Consider the following 8,112-nt stretch of genomic DNA (forward strand, 5'->3'; position numbering starts at 1 on the left):
TCGCCCTGCTTCTGGCGCCGGGGTTAATGTACTTTATGCTGATGATGTTTCTCAGGTTGTGTTCCATCCAGGCCGCTCCAGTATGATGCTGAACGCCCGTACCAGCAGAGAGATCGCCCGCATCAACTCCTTTGAGGAGGAGTGGAGGATCAAGACCAACATGGCCAAGTTCACCGTTGTACCCATTGCCACCAAAACCCCCGCCCCACTGCTGGTGGACGGGGATGACGTCGGCTTCAGGCCCAGGGGCTCTCTCTTGGGCCTGGCCGTCAGCTCAAAGGGGTACACCGCGCACGTGTCCCAGCGCGTGACGCGAGCGAAGGAAGCCCTCGCAAGGCTGTACCGGTTCCGGGACTTGGCCACTGGTCTGAAGCTCCACCTTATCAAAGCCTTAATCTTACCTATCCTTACATATCCCCCTGTTCCCTTGCACGCTCTCTCCACAACAGCCATTAGCAGATTGCAGAGGGTCCAGAACAGCGCTCTACGGTTCGCTCTCGGCACCAGATGGGATGATTTCACCAGCTCGGCCGAGCTTCACGAGGCCGCGTCCCTCCCAGCCCTCAACGTCCGCCTCCACGAGATGGCAGCCAAGGTGTGGCAGCGGATGGACGACGAGGGGTGGGACCAGTACCGGGTGCTACAACTTCTGCACGAGGAAGCCCCTCGCCGTCAGCACGCCTGGTTTCCCAGGAGCCTCCTCAGGCTCGAAAACCCGCCACCAGAGCCCCGATACAGGTGAATGTGTGCTCTCCTTTCCGTTTTGTGAATCTCCTTATGCACTATTGCTTATTGCCTTCATTCCCTATCTCCATCTCCTCCCAACCTTCAGCTCCTCTGTTCCTTTCCTGTGTCCCCTCCCCTACCATCGTCCCTGCTTTCCTGTACACCCGCCTCCTACCCCCCTCCCATATTCCCATCTGCCCTGATCCTTCTGAACTCCCTTTCTCTATCCGTACCATTGATACTCTCAGTGTCCCTTCCCCACAGCACGTTCATCTGCCGCCACTATGTCTACCCCTCTCCTCCTGCTGCTGCCGATGACTGATGAGAGAGCGAGCGCCTCTCCCTTCCACTGCTGATAGTAGTTCCCACCGAGTGACGAAGCAGCGACTCAACCGAGCCAAGCCACTTCCGGGATCTGCCAGGCCTGATGTCACCCCACCGGGTGACACCGACGGCAGACCAGTGGCGGTTCCTTCTGTGTGCCCTCCCCCCTCCCCACTGCGCCCTGAGTTGTTGGGATAACTGCCTTCATCCCAGCAAGGGGTACTCGTCCTCCGGGGTAAGCGTGCGAAGCTCCCGGCAGCGGGGCTGAGCCAGGGCCCACACACTTGAGGGGACGACGGGACACCACCTATCAAGACGAGACTCGCCGCAAGATCTTCTAGATTTTGTGCGATATGTCACTCTCCACCATATGTGACAACATAAATACTACGGTTTCCACCCTTAACTAATTGTACTGCCTATGGATAACCTTTCTTATGTGTATATGTATGTGTGTGTATGTGTGTATGTATATGTGTATATATGTATGTATATGTATATATATGCATATGTGTATATGTATATATGTATGTATTTGTACCTATATTGTAACCCTCCTCACTCTCCTCTATTTCACAGCAGTATGGGTGGTTTTCCTCCGGGAACTCCGGTTTCCACCCGTTCACCTCTCATGTACTGCCCTGTGACAATCACCATCTTAACAGCTGCAGGCCGGTCCGCCCGGCATCTTTTAATCTTCTACTGTATTTCTATTTTTCCTCTCTTTCTCTTACCGTGTGCCAGGCAGGCGCACCTCCCCCCACTCTTTTTGTAACCCATCTTTTCTAAATAAATCTTTGAAATCTTTGAAATCTCGTTCTCACAGCAGTACGGCGACACTATGCCTCCCAAAGCATCAGGAAAGGCTGCCAAGAAAGCTGGCAAGGCACAGAAGGCCATTGCCAAGGGCGACAAGAAGAAGAAGCGCAGGAGGAAGGAGAGCTACTCCATCTACATCTACAAGGTGCTCAAGCAAGTCCACCCAGACACTGGCGTGTCCTCCAAGGCCATGTCAATCATGAACTCGTTCGTGAATGACATTTTCGAGCGCATCGCTGCCGAGGCATCCCGCCTGGCACACTATAACAAGCGCTCCACCATCACCAGCCGGGAAATCCAGACCGCTGTCCGTCTTCTTCTGCCTGGTGAACTGGCAAAACACGCTGTTTCTGAAGGCACCAAGGCTGTTACCAAGTATACCTCCTCCAAGTAAACAGGCGGCCAGTATACTGCTGCCAGTATAAAATAATACCTGGCTCCATTGGAGCCACACTTGAAAAGGAAAAAAGATACGATATAGACAAATGCATTATTATTATAATTATTGTTATTATTATTAATATTATTATTATTATTATTTTTATTATTATTATTATTATTATTATTATTATTATTATTATTATTATTATTATCATTATTAATAATATTAATATTGTTGTTTTTATTATGATTATTATTATAATAATTATTGTATCATTATTATTATTATTATTATTATTATTATTATTATTATTATTATTATTATTATTATGCTTATTATTATCGTGATTATTATTCTGTGGAGATAAAGAAAAGATAAAAAAAAAATAGAGATAAAGAAAGATAAAAATTCTCCCAAGTGAAAGAGATATGGCCATGGAAGAGGGAATAATAATAATAATATAAAAAAAAAAAAAGGGGGGAAGGATATTGAGTTGAAAGTCGATACCTGATACTGAAAGATGGAAAATAAATATTTTCTTCCACAAAACCAAACAGATTGTCTATGAAAATTCTTTAATGAAAGAGATGTTTGGCCCTAAAAAGGGCCTAGATATTGCTGTTATGAAGATCATTCGTGGATGACTTCTTAGGCACGCTCGCCACGGATGCGACGAGCCAGTTGGATGTCCTTTGGCATGATAGTCACGCGCTTGGCATGGATGGCGCACAGGTTGGTATCCTCAAACAGACCCACGAGGTAAGCCTCGGAAGCTTCCTGGAGAGCCATGACAGCAGAGGACTGGAAGCGGAGGTCAGTCTTGAAATCCTGAGCAATTTCACGCACCAGGCGCTGGAAAGGCAGTTTCCTGATAAGCAGCTCAGTGCTCTTCTGATAACGGCGGATCTCACGGAGAGCAACGGTTCCAGGCCTGTAACGGTGGGGTTTCTTGACACCTCCAGTGGCTGGAGCAGACTTGCGAGCTGCCTTTGTAGCAAGCTGCTTGCGGGGCGCCTTGCCACCAGTGGACTTGCGAGCCGTTTGCTTGGTACGTGCCATAGTTGTGGTAACAACAACTCACAACGAACACTCAGCTGAGTCTGCCCGCGCTTCCCACAAAATCCCTTTATATATGAATCGGGTGGGCCCGACGACTCCAACCCTGCCTTGTGATTGGTCAGAAACGTCCAGTGAGGCTCATCGCCCACGCAGTCACCGCATGAAAGATGTGATCATTATTGTTAGTCTAATTCATTTTGTTCTTATTCTTATTCTTATTCTTATTCTTTCTTCCCTCATTCATAACAAATCTTGGAAAATATACAGCAGAACTGACATGTCATTTAAAATTCTAAGACAATTAGCAAGAAAGTTGTGATATTCTTATTTTTTTCATTCTTTTTATTCTATTTTTTTCTTATTCTTGTCATAATTAATATTGTTATCTTTATTATTTTCATTTTTTTTTATTATTCTTCCTTATCTTATTCTTATTTATCCTACTTTTAGAGAGATGAGGCTTGTGCGGTCACCCATCCAAGTTCTGCCCGGACCCCCTGCTTAACCTTGCTGATCCCGCCGTCAGCTGATTGGTCAAGAGCGGAGAACAAGGTGTTGGGAGGGCTTATTTCTCTTATTCTTATTCTTTCCTGTATTGTTGTTGCATTGTTGTGCTGAAAATGTTGGAAAATATGCACTAAAATTAACCCTTCATTCATAATTCTACGACAATTAGCAAGAGAGATATATTATTACTTTTTTCCCTTATTTTTGTTCTTTTTATTCTTAATCTTCTTTTTTTTATTATAGTTGTTATTGTTATTTTATTATTTTCGTTTTTCGTTCATTCTCCTCATTCTTATTGCTATTTTTTTCTATTCTCAGAGAGATGAGGCTTTTGTGGTCACCCATCCAAGTTCTTCCCGGACCCCCTGCTTAACTGCGCTGATCCCGCCGTTAGCTAATTGGCCAAGACCGGAGAACTAGGTGTTGGGAGGCCTTCTTTCTATTATTCTTATTCTTTCTTCCCCCATTCATATCGTTGTATTGGAAATGTTGGAAAATATACAAAAGAATTCACCCTTCTATGACAATTAGGAAGAAAGACATGGGATGCTTTCTTTCTTTTTTTTTATATTCCTTTATTGTAATTTTTCTTATTCTTGTTATAATAATTCTTACTGTTATCTTTATTACTTAAAATTTTCGTTCATTCTCCCTATTCTTATTCTTATTTTTTTTATTTATTTATTTTTTTTCAGACAGATGAGGCTTGTGTAGTCACCCATCCAAGTATTGCCCGAAACCCCTGCGTAATCTCGACGATTTCATTTGACAATACCTATTTACTTATTTATTTATTATTATATTTATTAAAAAAAAAAAAGAAGAAAAGAAGATGAAGAATAAGGTATGTAATCGAAATACTCTCTCTATACTGTAGCAATAGTTTAGCTGGATGTACTTGTATTGTGTCAAAAATACTTGCAATATCTGCAATTGTAACCTGCAGTGTCGGCATAATGCATAATTAAGCAATGAAAAGAAAAATTAATAAAAGAATAAATGAAAAAAAGAAAGAAAAAAAGATACAATTAACAATTAAATATATTAGCTACCCCTCTACGTTTCTTTATCACTGCAGAAAAATGGAAACATTTTAACGTAGACTTGTCAAAATTCAACTGAAATTAAGGGTTAAATAAGGATTGTCACCCCTTCCCCAGAGGATATTCATTGTCTTTTATATATATATATATATATATATATATATATATATATATATATATATATATATATATATATATATATATATATATATATATATATATATATATATATATATATATATATATATATATATATATATATATATATATATATATATATATATATATATATATATATATATATATATATATATATATATATATATATATATATATATATATATATATATATATATATATATATATATATATATATATATATATTCTTTTTATTTAAAGTCTTATTTAGAGAGAGAGAGAGAGAGAGAGAGAGGTAACGTCCTTGAGGATAGCAGCTCGTCTACGCTCCGCTCAGTGATCAGCGTTAGAATGTAATTCCTCATTTCTTTAAAAAAAAAAAAAAAAAAAAAAAACAGAAACTTTATTTAGGGGGCTTGCTGGAAACAAACTACAATGGAGGAAAGAACAATATGTCTGCTATATGACCCACCCAGTTAAATTTTCAAGAAGCAAACGCAAGTTGGAAAATACGAGGAAGATAAATTTTCATTTATATACGTTTTATGGTAATTTCTGCCACGCCTTCCTCTATTCATCAAACGTCACTGACACTTATTCCCTTTATTTTTTACTTTACAGAATCTTTTGTAGGGCAAGACTCTAGAGGATATGTGCTTTCATAAATTCTATAATGCTTTGCTTATCATAGAGACATAAAAAAAAAAAATAATAATAATAAAAATAAATAAATTAATTAATTTAAAAAATCAAAATAAATAGATATATAAATTAATTAATCAATCAAATAAATTTCTATGCTTCACCTTTATAGCATTCGTATGAATGTCAAAACAAAACAAAAAATATAAATATAAATAATAATATGAAAAAAAAAAATTACTAAATATATGAAAAATAGCATTACTACTACTACTACTACTACTACTACTACTGCTACTACTACTACTATTTTTTTTTTTTTTTTATGTAGGAAGGACACTGGCCAAGGGCAACAAAAATGTAATAAAAAAAATGCCCACTGAAATGCCAGTCCCATACAGGGGTCAAAGCAGTGGTCAAAAAATGATGAATAAGTGTCTTGAAACCTCCCTCTTGAAGGAATTCAAGTCATAGGAAGGTGGAAATACGGAAGCAGGCAGGGAGTTCCAGAGTTTACCAGAGAAAGGGATGAATGATTGAGAATACTAGTTAACTCTTGCGTTAGAGAAGTGGACAGAATAGAGGTGAGAGAAAGAAGAAAGTCTTGTGCAGCGAGGCCACGGAAGGAGGGGAGGCATGCAGTTAGCAAGATCAGAAGAGCAGTTAGCATGAAAATAGCGGTAGAAGACAGCTAGATATGCAACATTGCGGCGGTGAGAGAGAAGCTGAAGACAGTCAGTTAGAGGAGAGGAGTTGATGAGACGAAAAGCTTTTGATTCCACCCTGTCTAGAAAAGCAGTATGAGTGGAACCCCCCTCAGACATGTGAAGCATACTCCATACATGGACGGATAAGGCCCTTGTACAGAGTTAGCAGCTGGGGGGGTGAGAAAAACTGGCGGAGACGTCTCAGAACACCTAACTTCATAAAAGCTGTTTTAGCTAGAGATGAGATGTGAAGTTTCCAGTTCAGATTATAAGTAAAGGACAGACCGAGGATGTTCAATGTAGAAGAGGGGGACAGTTGAGTGTCATTGAAGAAGAGGGGATAGTTGTCTGGAAGGTTGTGTCGAGTTGATAGATGGAGGAATTGATTTTTTGAGGCATTGAACAATATCAAGTTTGTTCTGCCCCAATGAGAAATTTTAGAAAGATCAGAAGTCAGGCGTTCTGTGGCTTCCCTGCGTGATATGTTTACCTCCTGAAGGGTTGGACGTCTATGAAAAGACGTGGAAAAGTGCAGGGTGGTATCTTCAGCGTAGGAGTGGATAGGACAAGAAGTTTGGTTTAGAAGATCATTAATGAATAATAAGAAGAGAGTGGGTGACAGGACAGAACCCTGAGGAACACCACTGTTAATTGATTTAGGAGAAGAACAGTGACCGTCTACCACAGCAGCAATAGAACGGTCAAAAAGGAAACTTGAGATGAAGTAAACAGAGAGAAGGATAGAAACCGTAGGAGGGTAGTTTGGAAATCAAAGCTTTGTGCCAGACTCTATCAAAAGCTTTTGATAATTATGTCCAAGGCAACAGCAAAAGTTTCACCAAAATCTCTAAAAGAGGATGACCAAGACTCAGTAAGGAAAGCCAGAAGATCACCAGTAGAGCGGCCTTGACGGAACCCATACTGGCGATCAGATAGAAGGTTGTGGAGTGATAGATGTTTAAGAATCTTCCTGTTGAAGATAGATTCAAAAACTTTAGATAGGCAGGAAATTAAAGCAATAGGATGGTAGTTTGAGGGATTAGAACGGTCACCCTTTTTAGGAACAGGTTGAATGTAAGTAAACTTCCAGCAAGAAGGAAAGGTAGTGTTGACAGACAGAGCTGAAAGAATTTGAATAGGCAAGGTGCAAGCATGGAGGCATTGTTTCGGAGAACAATAGGAGGGACCCCATCCGGTCCATAAGCCTTCCGAGGGTTTAGGCCAGCGAGGGCATGGAAAACATCATTGCGAAGAATTTTAATAGGTGGCATGAAGTTGTCAGAGGGTGGAGGAGAGGGAGGAACAAGCCCAGAATCGTCCAATGTAGAATTTTTAGCAAAGGTTTGAGCAAAGATTTCAGCTTTAGAAATAGATGCGATAGCAGTGGTGCCATCTGGTTGAAATAGAGTAGGGAAAGAAGAAGCAGCAAAGTTATTGGAGATACTTTTTGGCTAGATGCCAGAAATCACGAAGGGAGTTAGAGAGAGAGAGAGAGAGAGAGAGAGAGAGAGAGAGAGAGAGAGAGAGAGAGAGAGAGAGAGAGAGAGAGAGAGAGAGAGAGAATGTGTGTGTGTGTATATGTGTCGGTTGGGTTGTGAAGGATGGGAAAAACCAGCAAGCCTCGGCTCCACTGACTGATCGATACTTGAATGTAATTCAAGTAAGGCGAAGTTAGGTTAGATTAGGTCAGGTCAGGTTAAGTTAGGTTAGGTTAGGTTAATTTAGGTTAGGTTGTTAGTGTTAGTTTAGGGTAGTTTAGGTGATG

This window comes from Scylla paramamosain, chromosome 17 (assembly GCF_035594125.1).
Source record: "Scylla paramamosain isolate STU-SP2022 chromosome 17, ASM3559412v1, whole genome shotgun sequence".
In the NCBI taxonomy this organism is placed as follows: domain Eukaryota; kingdom Metazoa; phylum Arthropoda; class Malacostraca; order Decapoda; family Portunidae; genus Scylla; species Scylla paramamosain.